Genomic DNA, 13,391 nt, shown 5'->3' with positions numbered 1-13,391 from the left:
GATTTCATCCTTACGACAGTATTCCTTCTTGAGTAACTCTTTGAATTCCTCCCAAGCTAACTGGTTCGTCGCCTCCCTTCCACGGTTTCGGACTTGCGCATTCCACCATGTTAAAGCTCTGTCTTGTAGAAGGCATGCAACATAGGGAACCTTGCAGTCATTTGAGCATTTGCTGATGTGGAGTACGGCCTCTATTCCTTCTATCCATTTCAACAATCCCACCGCACCTTCTGTTCCGTGAAACTCCTTGGGTTTGCAAGACATGAACTATTTATAGGTGCATCCCCTTGTTTCCTCATTACGAGTTCCGCTTCCATCCGTGTTCACAATAGGTGTAGGGCCTCCGCGGTTTGTCTCACTAGTATGGATTCCCGCAGTGACTTGAGCCACAATGTTAGGGATATCATTCATTAGTTGTTGTGAGACCAGTTGAGCAATATCGGGAGTGGCATTCTCAGGCTGTGTTTGGCGGGAGCGGGTGTTCCTTCTTGGGGGCATGGTTCTATAACACACAACAAAATTTAAGACGTTACCATCATAAAAAGAAAAATTCTCTATTTTTGCAAGAAATAAATATAATAAAATATATTTTCAAGAAAGATTTCAAATCATCAAAACAATTTACAGTTTATGAACAATATAAATGCGAAATAACATGGAAATTGAAAGTCATTAAAATAGATTTTCATTCATAGTTTGTAAATAAAAGGTTTAACAAAGCATACTGCTTGGCATCGCAAGCTACAAAAGATACTTCAACCATACTTTTCAAAAGCCATAAGCCAAAGGCATTACATCAAAATACATAGACCAAAGACCATAAAACATAAACCATGACGCTTTGATTCAACCCCAAAACACAATCACCCAGACAAGTGCCACTGCCAGAATCAATGCTAGCCCTCCAGTGATAGCGCTAGTGATCATAGCTCTAATTGTTGTCCTCTGGGCGGAGTATGCATAACCACACACCGCATCCAGCACGTCTGACATGTCGGCTATGCTGTGATGATGATAAGCAATCCTACTACGGGCATCATGCAGGTCTCGGGCCATGGCCTCCATGCTGCGTCGCTCCTGACAAGTCATCCCGGGTGCTCGCATATAAGGCGTCCCTATGATTGGGGGTCGAGGCTGACTAGGCTCGTGACGCTCACTCCTTGGTGCGGGAGGTGCTGGCACGGGTTCTGGACGCTCGAACCTCAACACTTCTCTCGGCATTGGTGCGCTCTTTCTCGCTGTCCTCCTGTGGTATAGTCCATAAAGGGGTGGCCGAGGCGTCAGCTGTCGCGAAGGCTCGGGTATCGGCGGGGCTGAAGTTTCCTCAGTCGGTGCCTGGCTGCTCACTTCCTCTCCAGTCTCTGATCCTGTAGACGGATCTTCAGTCGGTTCGGTGCTCGAGTCGCGGTTGACTTTCGGGCGCGCAGTGACGTAACCAGACTCATCTGCCGATCCAAGTGCTTGAGAGCTAGTGTTTGACATGATAACGTTGTACACGAGAAAATCTAATGTTTAGATGAATTTTTAGCCTTCTATAAAATTTCTATTACGTTTGACGTTTATGTTTATCCTAGGGTGTTGATACCTTTCACTATAATCAATTCCTGTCTTGCACTAACTCTTCCTTAATTATACATAGGTGATCAGGCTATGTATAATTAAGGTCCAGTAGCGCATTACCAGAATCACTTATACTAAATGGCATGTTTATTAACTCAATGGTTATAGTTTAGGCGTCCCTAAGGGAAAGGGGAAACCGGCATTCTCTATAACCTTAGGCTCTGATACCAAATCTGTCACACCCCGTTAAAGCGGAAACACGAAGAGTGACAGGCTAAGGTCTCATCACAAAGGTAAATAGAAGTACCAACCATAAACATTAAGCGTTTTAAGTTTACATTGCGTACAAAACAAATACATTCAGTTTTCACAACACATAATTTAATACATAGCAAAGGTAACAACTTAAATCATGCTAACGTCTTGTTGATTCACTGACCGTTCCCTGAAAAGCATGCAAAAACGAGGGTCAACTATAAAATAGTTGGTGAGTTCACAGGTTTATAATAATACATTATTTCAAAAATGTAGTTTATTCTATATATGTTCCAATTTAGAAGACGATGAATGCCATTGCATTCCGTTCACAACCAAGCCTAACGACCGTTCCTGTCCCATTCCATCATGTCCATGGTTCCCATGATGTCAGTTCATGGAAATATGCACTCGCGGTTCCGGGCGAGTGGGGGCTGTCGACCCCAAATAGCGCTATCCATAAGACCATCGGCTCAAATATGAGTTAATAGGTTGTATCGGTTCTCTGGGGACTTAATCATACAATTTCATAACACCAAATTCATAATACAAGTTCATACAACAAAGTTCATATCACAAATTCATAGCACAAGTTCATAAAATAATGTTCATAGATATTGTGGCATGCTTTCCACCCCAAAACATTAAAAAACCGAAAATAGGGGAGTGCGTGAATACTCACCCTAGAAAGTTTGCGGCTCGGGCTTTGCGGGTTGATGTTGGTGAGTGCTAATCCTAATAGCGTCCTACGGAACAAATAGTCTCTAGGGAGATATAATTCACTAAACCATTATCTAAGTCTACTTACTCTACTAGTGGTGTCATTAAGTGCCCAAAGTTTGTTTGGTTCATTATTAGTATTATTGAATTCATGGTGTCTTATATTAAAAAAAAAAATTCATAAAGGCATGAAAATGAACTCCAAAAATTGTAAAACTTTATATAGTGTTTCTACAGGAGGGTATTAGTGTCCAGAAATTTTATAGACATTTTTGATGGTCGTTTTATATTTATTTGTAATTTAGGATCAAATAATATAGAAAATCCAAATAAATTGGTAAACAGTTTCTAAAATTCCCAATTTAATTTTTACAGGTTCTTATAATGTTCCTAAGGTTGAGAAAAATATTGGTTAGGAACTTTGAGTCCAATAACCCGAGATTATAATTTCATGCTCCAGTTTAATCAAAAATATGAAATAAATATCAAACAGTGTCCAAAATATCTGAAAATTTACATGGCTTTCTTATTCTGTGATTATATTCATAATAAAAATTTTCAGATTTTTATACCTTCCGAAAATGATTATTTGGAATTTAAAGCCATTAAATAACTATTTTTATAAATAAATAACGAATTGGTTCTAGCCCTTGGTATTTTACAGATTATCACATGCATGTGAGGGCTTTCAAAAGGAAAAATGTTAAAAATTTATTCAGAAGGGAAATAGGGGTATTGAACCCAAACAAGTTAAGAAATGTTGCACATTATAGTGCATGAGATGTAAATGTGGCTGAAGTTCATGAATTTGAGTAGCACATTCTGTGGGGTTTTAAGCCACGAAATTTCAGCCATCATTCACTGGATATGTTAAGCTTCTAAACTATTTTTCCCCAGATTTATGGTTGGGTTTAAGGCCACTGATCACGTAAAGTAAAAATGGTGATCACAGAAAAAGAGCTGTTCGCGCAACCATTTTGTAAAAATTGCCAAAACTCCGATATTTAATCTTTTACAGTGAGACAATCCTCCCTGTGGGTTTGAAAGCTAACTCGTGGAACTATCCAATACAAAAAGAATATCAGGATTTGGTTAAGTAATGACCGAGTTATGGTCGTTCAAATCTGAACAAAATAGTCTGGCAGATTGCATGTCTCCCCTGGTTGCTTTGAGTGCATTCTTAGGGCACTTTGACAAGAACAACATGCATGCTTCTGTTAAGGTCCGATTTCTTGCACATGCATGGAGTGAATGAGCATCCAAGATGTACTAGAAATGGTTTAAATGCTTTTGGTCATGCAAGAACACAAAAGAAATGGAGAAGAAGATGTAATATTGGGTTTTGAAGTCACATGAACACATGTGCATCTTTTTCACTCCTTGCATGGGTTTGATCCCGGATTTTCACCATCTCAAACACATGCATTGTGTTATGGTGAGAATCTACAAACCACAAGGGAAAAAGTAAGGATTTCTAGCCATAGAAGGGCATAGAATCCGAAGAGTAGTGAAGAAGAGGAAGTAAAATCATGAAACTATGAGGGAGGATTGTGTTGTTTACCTTGGTTTTGATCTTGAGAGAAGCAAGAACACTTCAAGACCTTCTCAATTTCGAAATTATGGCAGAGAATGGAGAATTTTCTGATGTGTAGGAGTGGTCTTGGAAGTGGGAGAGTTTTCTTGGAGAAGGAGTGTGAGATGGAGTGTGTAGGTGGTTCAAATGAGGTGTAATGATGGGTTTTAAGGCATGGGGGAGAGGGAAAAGCCTAATGGACGAAAATTTAAGAGGGATATGGTATTTTTATTGGTATTTGATCAAATAATAAAAGCCTCCCTTGAAATTTTATAAATCTAGATTTTAAATTTTATAAAACTCAAACATTTTCATAATCTCCTAAGGTTTTAATTATTGGGTTTTGTTGAGGTATTTACACTGGGTAATGACTTCCAAAAATTATATTTGTTGAATTGATTTATATATTGATAACCTATTATTTAATTTTTATAAAAATCAATTTATCATATTTCAACAATTCTAACAAGGATTCATAATATGTGATTGTAAGAATTTGATATTCTTGGATTTTACTTTTGGTTCACATTTCGAATCATGAAGTGTATGAATTTGTCATCAACTTTATAGTTGGTTCATATTATGATCTAATTTTTGTTCATATTAGCTTGTGATACTTAACCTTGTTAAGCATCAATTTGTTCCAATATGAAATTTTTTAGGGTTAATAACCTACCCTTGAGTTGTAATCTATCGAACATAGTTTTATGTTTAGACTTAAGGTTCAGCTTTGGCACTTTACCACTCAGTTGTTCCGAGGGATCTATTAAGTCACAAACCTAGTTCAACTTGTAACTATAGAGCCAAGTTAAGTGCACACAAGGAAATGACAAGGTTCTAGATGAGTATTGACCTGAGTTTTGGTGGATGTCACACTACAATAATTTATTATTTCCCCATTGTATTCACATTGTGATCTTTTCACATAAAAGGTAATGTAAAACTATATTTTTAGTTAATGATAGTCACACTTAGGAAAATATACACTCTTACAAGAAACAAACACACATTTCATTTGATGCCTTGGTAGAAGGCTATGTTTAGTAGAAAATATAGGATTTTATAGGAGATACAAACATTTACAAACATTTACAAACTTACATCAAGTACTTACAAACATCTTCATATAAACAATGACACTAAAATACTTATGGACTCACCAGCTTTAAAGCTGATCAACTCTTTCAAAATAACTTGTATTCTCAGGTCATCAGTAGACAGGTACCGATGCCAGGTTTTTGAGAAGATGGAGCTCGTTCAAGACCCATGTCTTATTTTTGATTTACATTTTTGGTGTCTTATAAACTTCACAGAATACACTTGTATGAAATTATATTATTAATGCATTGGATGATGTTGTTGCTTGTTTACAACTATGCTTTGTTGTGATACTGTACATGACGTCCTCCACCCCCGAACGTTTCCGCCGTTCCGGTTTTGGGGTGTGACAACAACCAAACAAGGAACAGGAAATGAAGCGGAGAGCACACATCCTATTACCTGTCGGATCCTATTGATATATATGTATCCTTTGATGTATACATTAAGGAATCATAAGGTTAGCATTATGGTCCCTTCTACTAAATGTAGCCTTCTACCAAGGCCTCAAATGTTATGTATGTTTGTTTCTTGTATGAGTGTGTATTTTCCCAAGTGAGACTCTCATTAACTAAATATAGTTTATACATTAATGAATATTTGAGAAGTTCACAGAGTAAATGTAATAGGGAAAGTAATGTTTTACCTCATCAGTGACACTGCTGGCTATAAAGTAATAAAATACCGACTCCAGGTAGTATTAAATGTACAATACACCTCGGGGAGTCGTTTTGCCTTTAATCCTTAGTCGGTTAATTAAAGGTTTAATGTGAACTCGTATGTAACCATAATGATCGACGACTGAGTAAAAGATGAACCTCCGGTGTCATATATAGTGAGGTGACATTTGTCACCCCTTGGCCTTATCGGTTGGGACTGTAGCTAGCAGTCAAGGTGTGGGAGTGTCTCTCCCGTATAGATCTATACACAAGATGCCTACTCTACCTCCAGGAGACTCTGGTTACAAATTGATACAACACTGTATTGTTGCATCCTTAAATAGTATGTCACATTAATTTATCGTATAACAGTGTTTGTATAGTATGTCATAGTGTAGTAATGTTCTTTCTGTACTAGTGTATAGTATTCTCTCTTGTATAGTGTATAGTGTGAAATGTTTCTCATAATAGTGTGTTCTGACTCATGTATGAACTTACTCTTTGTATGATTCATTGTACTAGAAGTAATGAATAGTGTCTTCCTAAACTATACCTATTATAGTTTACTAATGTTTTTCTTGAACTGTTATTTAAAAGACTCTTTTACCTACTAAGTTATGCTTGTACTTTAAAAACGGAGTTTTGTAAAACTATAAAGTAACATAACTTTAAAAGAGTTTTTGAAATGTGTTGATCACTTATAAAAGACATAAGTAATCTTTTGAAAGATATTTATAGCAAACATTTACACAATTATCATTGTGTTCGACTTGTATTCCCCCCCCCCCCCCCCTTAAAACATTGAAAACAGTTAAAAGATTCATTACGGGGTATGAACTCACCTGATGTGGGTGATTCAACGGATACACGCGTAAGGATGAGAAGTTCCACGAATGACGTCTCGAGACACAACAAGTCCTAAATGACATACATTGGCATATATTGACATAAATATAGTGCTTGGAAGCAAACCAATGCAAGGAAACACCTCACGGGACTAGGAAACACTTTGACTAAGTGTTGGAATCACATGTGATTCATCTAAAGGGTGTTTAAGGCCATAGTTTGATGTTTACGGCCAAGGCAGTTTACGGCCGTAAACTCATGGTCAAAGATGCATATGAGGGTGTTTGAAGGCTAGGGAAGCTTGAGGGACATTTTGCTCTACACAAGGATGAGAATGACCAACTCTACGGAGAGTGTTGAGGTGTTTACGGCCAAAGGGAGTTTACTGCTGGCTGTAAACTCTCTTAATGGTCACATTTAGGGTCTTAAAGGTAAGGAGTCTCAAGGGTTCCAGTGTTCTAAGGCTTAGCAAGAGTCTAGATGTGTTTAAGGTCCAAAACTTGACCATACTTGGAGTTTACGGCCAAGGGTGTTTACTCTTGGGCCGTAAACTCACTAAATGATGAGTTTGGTGATGATTCAAGGTCTTACAAAGCACATGGGAGTGTTCTAGCCTCAAATCCAAGCCTTAGGAAGAGTTTATGGCCAAAATGGCCTACTTATAGGGGTTTACGGCCATGGGAGATGGCTTGGCCGTAAACTCCTTTTGGGCTTGCTTTCTTGATGATTTCAAGGCTCTAAGGATGAGTCTTAACTAGATATCAAGTATAGGGAAGAGTGCTTACGATATAGAAGCTTGAAATGGTTGATTTTGGACAAGAACACTAGTGTGTGTTCTTGGTGTTCTTGGTGAAACTTGAAGATCTAAGAAAAGTTGATTTCCATGGATGAAATCAAAGTGTGTAACTAGGAGATGAAGTGTAACAACAAATCAAGGAAGAACACTTACCACTTTTGAAGATCTAGGATGGAAATTGGGATGGTAGTTAAGAGAGAATTGGAAGTTCTTGAGTTTGGAAGTGAAAGAATGGCTAGAAATGATCAAGGGTCATATATATACACTTGAGTTTACGGCCACATGAGTTTACGGCTGTAAACTCATTAGCATTGTGGCCGTGAACTCTCTTTGATGACGTTAAGGCTTGATTCGTTGTACAGTGTCTCTAGCAGGTACATTCTAACACTCATTCCTTTAGTGTCCTAGGGTCAAAACTCCTTAGAATGACCTTTAACCAGGCTAGAACTCACTACCAATGAGTCCGATACTCTGTTGAGTTGACTGACTGAGCTTTAAAAGCAAAAAAATTTCGGGTTGTCACATGTCCTCCTATCGGGTTGCATGAGTGAAGGCAATCCAAAAGGACGATGCTTATAATCGGGTCAAGTACATACCAAAATAGTTATGGCCTTAGACACCTAATCCAACAATCTCCCACTTGGATAAGTCTAATAACTATTTTGCAAGTATGACTTCAGAACCTGATCAGCAATCTTAGCTTTCAAAAGCCGCTGGCAACTCTGATCTTATCAGAAACGCGTCCTTTAGATAAGGGATCATATATTACTCCATTCTGGATATCATATGAACTGAGACATGGATTTTAATCATACTCTCTGTTCATGTGTTGTTTCCCGATTTCCGATTTATGATGACAGACTATAATTGAACACATCAACTTAGTCCCGGCTTGGCCAAGCGCTTAGGGGTGTCATCACTAAATCATCGAGGGGCCCACAAATATCGCTTTTATCCACTTTGGATAAAAGGAACGGATAAACTTCGACTCAAATGTTCGCTTGTACCTACTCATCAAATCACACACAACAATATGTTTTATAACAGCAAGTTACTGGTGCGTTTACATATTATCAATGTGCAACCGACTTGTAAATTACAACTCACACGTCTCGGTTTCAAGAATATAAGATATTATCGTCTCACTAATCACTCGTGATAAAATCCATGAAGTGATTCAAGTGAGCGTGGGTTTAATCCAATACTCTAATCCTATTACAGGAGCACTCATGAACACTATAGCAGATTTTGCTATGTCTAAAACGCTTTAGACAATCTACAGTCAGATTCATGACAATCTTCATTCATACCTACTTCCAAAGTATGATCGATTCTGGAAAGTTTGAATAATCTTATTATTCGGGAAGTCAAAACATGCAAAGTGAAAAAAAAAGAATAACACCAATCCTATATGCTCCCAAACTCTTGAGTATAAATAAGACACCTTTATTTAATCACCATATTGATTACTCATTATTCATTGTATAATGTTTTGGATAATCAACTTAATACTTGAACTATAACATTTGCTATCCCATGCTCTAAGCATGCATACTACGTTTACATATGGTCCTTACTTTGTGAAACAGATTAATAACATTTCCAATTATACTCATTTCACAATTCCCAATCCTTATCACAAGTGTAAGAATACCAAATTCTTGCCACTTTTAGAATACGTTTGATTCTAACATTTTATGCAATGATCCTTTTTGTAATATCACAACATAAAATTCACAAAGACTTTGTCAATGATATTATAAAGTGCTCCATTGGACATTGTTACAAGACAATTCCATAGATACGAAGTCTCACATTCAAAGTATATTCCTTTGAACATCCTTCTTGCATAAAAGTCTCTACTCTACATAGATTCTTAATATCCAACTCCCATTAAGGAAACATTTCCATATTTGCCATATGACAACACACTATAAATAGAATCCTATCTATTCATAATAATGTCAATATGGTCCATCCATTACTATACTTCCAACTGCCCACAAGTGACCAATCCTTGGCGAACCTTAGATTGTCCTTGACAGTTGTTTAATTATTTTAGTCATATCCGGTTCTAGTCCTTTTTCCCTCTTAATGCCCACGGCATTTGGAAAATTTAAAACGTTCGAATATTACCGCATATGCAATCGATCCTATACCCGAAGCATATGGGACACGATTCATAATGAAAAAACGTGATACTTTATCAGTTTCTTGCTATAATATTGTCATATATAGAATTCCTTTATGTTGAATATTTTCAACATAATATCCATATATGTCTTTTGACTAAATCTGGTTAAAATTTCTCAATCCAAGCCTTTAGATTTTGAAACAAAGTATAATATTCTCTCCCTTAATTATAGCAAAACAACATTTTCAACCCTTGCAACTTTGCAAAGTGAAACTTTTGTTTTTCTATAATTTAATTTTGCTAACTTGCAATGCTTAAAATACTAATCATGCTCCCAATAACATGATGACTATATCCATACCAGCATAACATTTATGCTCCCACTAGCTTTGACATGTACTCAGAAAACAGCTAAACTTCTAGAAAACAATACTTATTAACTTTTTTAACCAAAGTTCATGTTTCTGATATGAGATGCTTCGATAAGCTTTTATCTAAGTTCCTCAAACTCATACACCTTTCCTTAGATAACTCACATGTGTGTCTAAACAATTCTAGAACTTATAGCAATAAGTCTCGAATGTTCAAACTAATTGCCAAATCTCATAATTCGAACTATGAAGATGGATGTCGTAATCATAATCGAATTTGAGAACACAAATATCACAATTGCTATCTCCTTAAATCTCTCTTAGTGAAAGCGTTTCCTTACAATCATTATCCATGTGAATTTGTCATAACCATAATCATAAGGTAATGTTTGTGACAAATCCAAACTCTTATGGACACAACTTTTTCATTCTTTATTTCTTGCCATCAAGGGTCCTACCATCCTTCCAAGTTACTTAGAAGCTCACCTATACTAGTCAATGCACTTTCATTGAACAAGGTGTTAGCCTTTATGCAGTCATTTGAGAACTTGTAGAACTCATATGCATAAGTAACTTTGTTGGAATGGCATAGAAACAAAATTCTGACAACACGATAGGTTACAAACCTCAAGTCGTGTGCTAGTGTCTAATAGGTTTACTCTTGATTAGTTCTTGAACCTTTTCAAGATCATTTAGACTCCTACTAACCTCTTGACATATAAGATTCTTTTGTCAAGAAAAATTTCTTGACAAACAAATATTCAGGAGTTAGTGAGGATTCTTATCAAGACAAACACTACACACAATTGGTCTTAGTTGGTCTTTGTCTTATCCAAGACATCACAACTTACCAATTTCAAACGTGCAAGAGTAAGAAAAACATTTTTCTACTCCACATTTTATAAGTGTGTTAAATCTTCATAAGATGTGTCACTCAAGTCACAATCTTGGCGTATGACTCTAAGACTTGATTTTGGAATGAATTATGATTCACCTTTTGATTTAACCACTTCAATAGTTCCATATTCCTCTTCTTAGCCACACTAGTGTGTGACAACCCGAATTTTTTTTGCTTTGAAAGCTCAGTCAGTCAACTCAACTGAGTGTCAGACTCATTGGTAATGAGTTCTAGCCTTGATAAAGGTCATTCTAAGGAGTTTTAAGCCTAGTACACTTAAGGAATGAGTGATAGAATGAACCTGCTAGAGACAATGTACAACAAATCAAGCCTTAACCCCTTCATTTAGAGTTCACGGCCACAACACTTGAGTTTACGGCCGTAAACTCAAGGTGGGCCGTAAACTCCCCCTTTTAGACTCATATCCTTCATATTCTTCATTATTCTCATTTCCAAGTCAAGAAAGTCCCATTCTCTCTCAAGTATCATCCAACTTTTCATCTTAGATCTTCAAAAGTGTAAGTGTTCTTTCTCTAGTTTGTTGTTAATCCTTCTTAACTAGCTTCATCCTCATTATTCATCCATGGAAATCATGTTTTCTTAGATCTTCAAGAAACACCAAGAACACCAAGAACACACACTAGTGTTTTTGGCCAAAATCAACCCTTTGAAGCCTCTATATCGTAAGTATTCCTTCATTATACTTCATATCTACTAGGAAGTCTTGAATCACACCCTTGAAACATACATTTTCCCAAGAACATCTTGAGTTTACGGCCCAAGATCTTCCTTGGCCGTAAACTCAATGTTATAACATGTATGGACCATAAACCCTCCTAGATGCAAAGCTTGTGACCTAGAACCATTCATTGATGAGTATAGGACCTTAAACCACACTCGCTTCATAATGTCCATGAGTTTACGGCGGTAAGCTCCTTGCTTGGCCGTAAACTCATCAAAAGCCTTCCTTATGATGGTCTTTATCATCCTTGTGTAGAGAAATGGTCCTTAAAGCTTCCCTAGTCTTCAAACCAACACTTATGCATGTTTGTCCATGAGTTTTCGGCCGTAAACTCCCTTTGGCCGTAAACCCATGGTAGTAAACTCATATTAGTGCCATTCCACTTTCCTTTGATGAATCACATGTGATTCCAATACTTGGTCAAAGTGTTTCCTAGTCCCGGAAGGTGCTTCCTTTCATATAGTTGCTTAGAAACACTATATTCATGCCAATATATGTCAATATATGTCATTTAGGACTTGTTGTGTCTCGGGACTTCATTCGTGGAACTTCTCATCCTTACACGCGTATTCGTTGAATCACCCACATCAGGTGAGTTCATACCCATATGGAATCTTTTAAACTGTTTTAAATGCTTTTAAGGGGAGGGAATACAAGTTGAACACAATGATAATTGTGTAAATGTTTGTTATATATACATCTTTCAAAAGATTGCTTATGCCTTTTATAAGTGATCAAAACATTTCAAAAACTCTTTTAAAGTTATGTTACTTCATAGTTTAACAAAACTCCGTTTTTAAAGTACAAGCATAACTTAGTAGATAAATGAGTCTTTTCAATAACAGTTCAAGTAAAACATTAGTAAACTATAATGGGTATAGTTTAGAGATTCAGTTCATACTAGATACAATACACGATAACAGAACGAACATACTATATGAGAAACATAACATACTATATGAGAAACAGAACGAACATAATAAGTTGCTATAGCATGGAACAACTACAGGATCTAATTATACCAATGAATCACTAACTCATTTTGTTGGATAAGTGTCTCAGTTCATAACTATTTTGGTATGTACTTGACCCGATTATGAGCATGGTCCTTTTGGGTTGCCTTCACCATAGCAATATGTAGGATGAATTAAGGAGAGAGAAAGGTTTAATTATGATTTATTAATATATTATAAGAATAATATATTAAAGGAGAAATCATATTGTTTAATTAATATTAGTCAAGAATTAATTAAGAATTAATTTTGTGACTAAAAGAGATTAATTAAACTTAGGGGACTGGGTTTGTAATTATAAGATAATTACGATTGGGCTATGGATCACCTAATAATATATAGGTTGGACGAATTCTATTGGAAGCCCATTAGAAATCGTCCATGGGATATGTTAAAGGAGTCCATGGGCTGCTTAGGGCCTAAGCAGTCAGATTAGGGTTTCCTAGTTGTAAACCCTAATAGCCTAAATGTATATAAAGGACCCTTAAGCCCCAAAAACGCGAAGTAAGTAATCCTTTAGGGTTTCTAGCCGTTTTTGGTGCCTCCTCTCTCCTCCCTCTTTATCCAAGTTGCTTAGTGGTGTTTGTGACTCCATTAGAGGTGCAACACTTGAGGCACTAAGCTTTCTGAAGCCAATCAAAGCAAGGATTGATTGTTATTGCTATATGACAATCAAAGGTAATTACTAAACCCTTACTTCAGTTCTTATTTGATAGATTTAGGGTT

This window comes from Lactuca virosa, chromosome 1 (genome assembly GCF_052849685.1).
Source record: "Lactuca virosa cultivar CGN04683 chromosome 1, Lactuca_virosa_CGN04683_v6, whole genome shotgun sequence".
In the NCBI taxonomy this organism is placed as follows: Eukaryota; Viridiplantae; Streptophyta; class Magnoliopsida; order Asterales; family Asteraceae; genus Lactuca; species Lactuca virosa.
Note: the sequence above shows the minus strand (reverse complement) of the source record.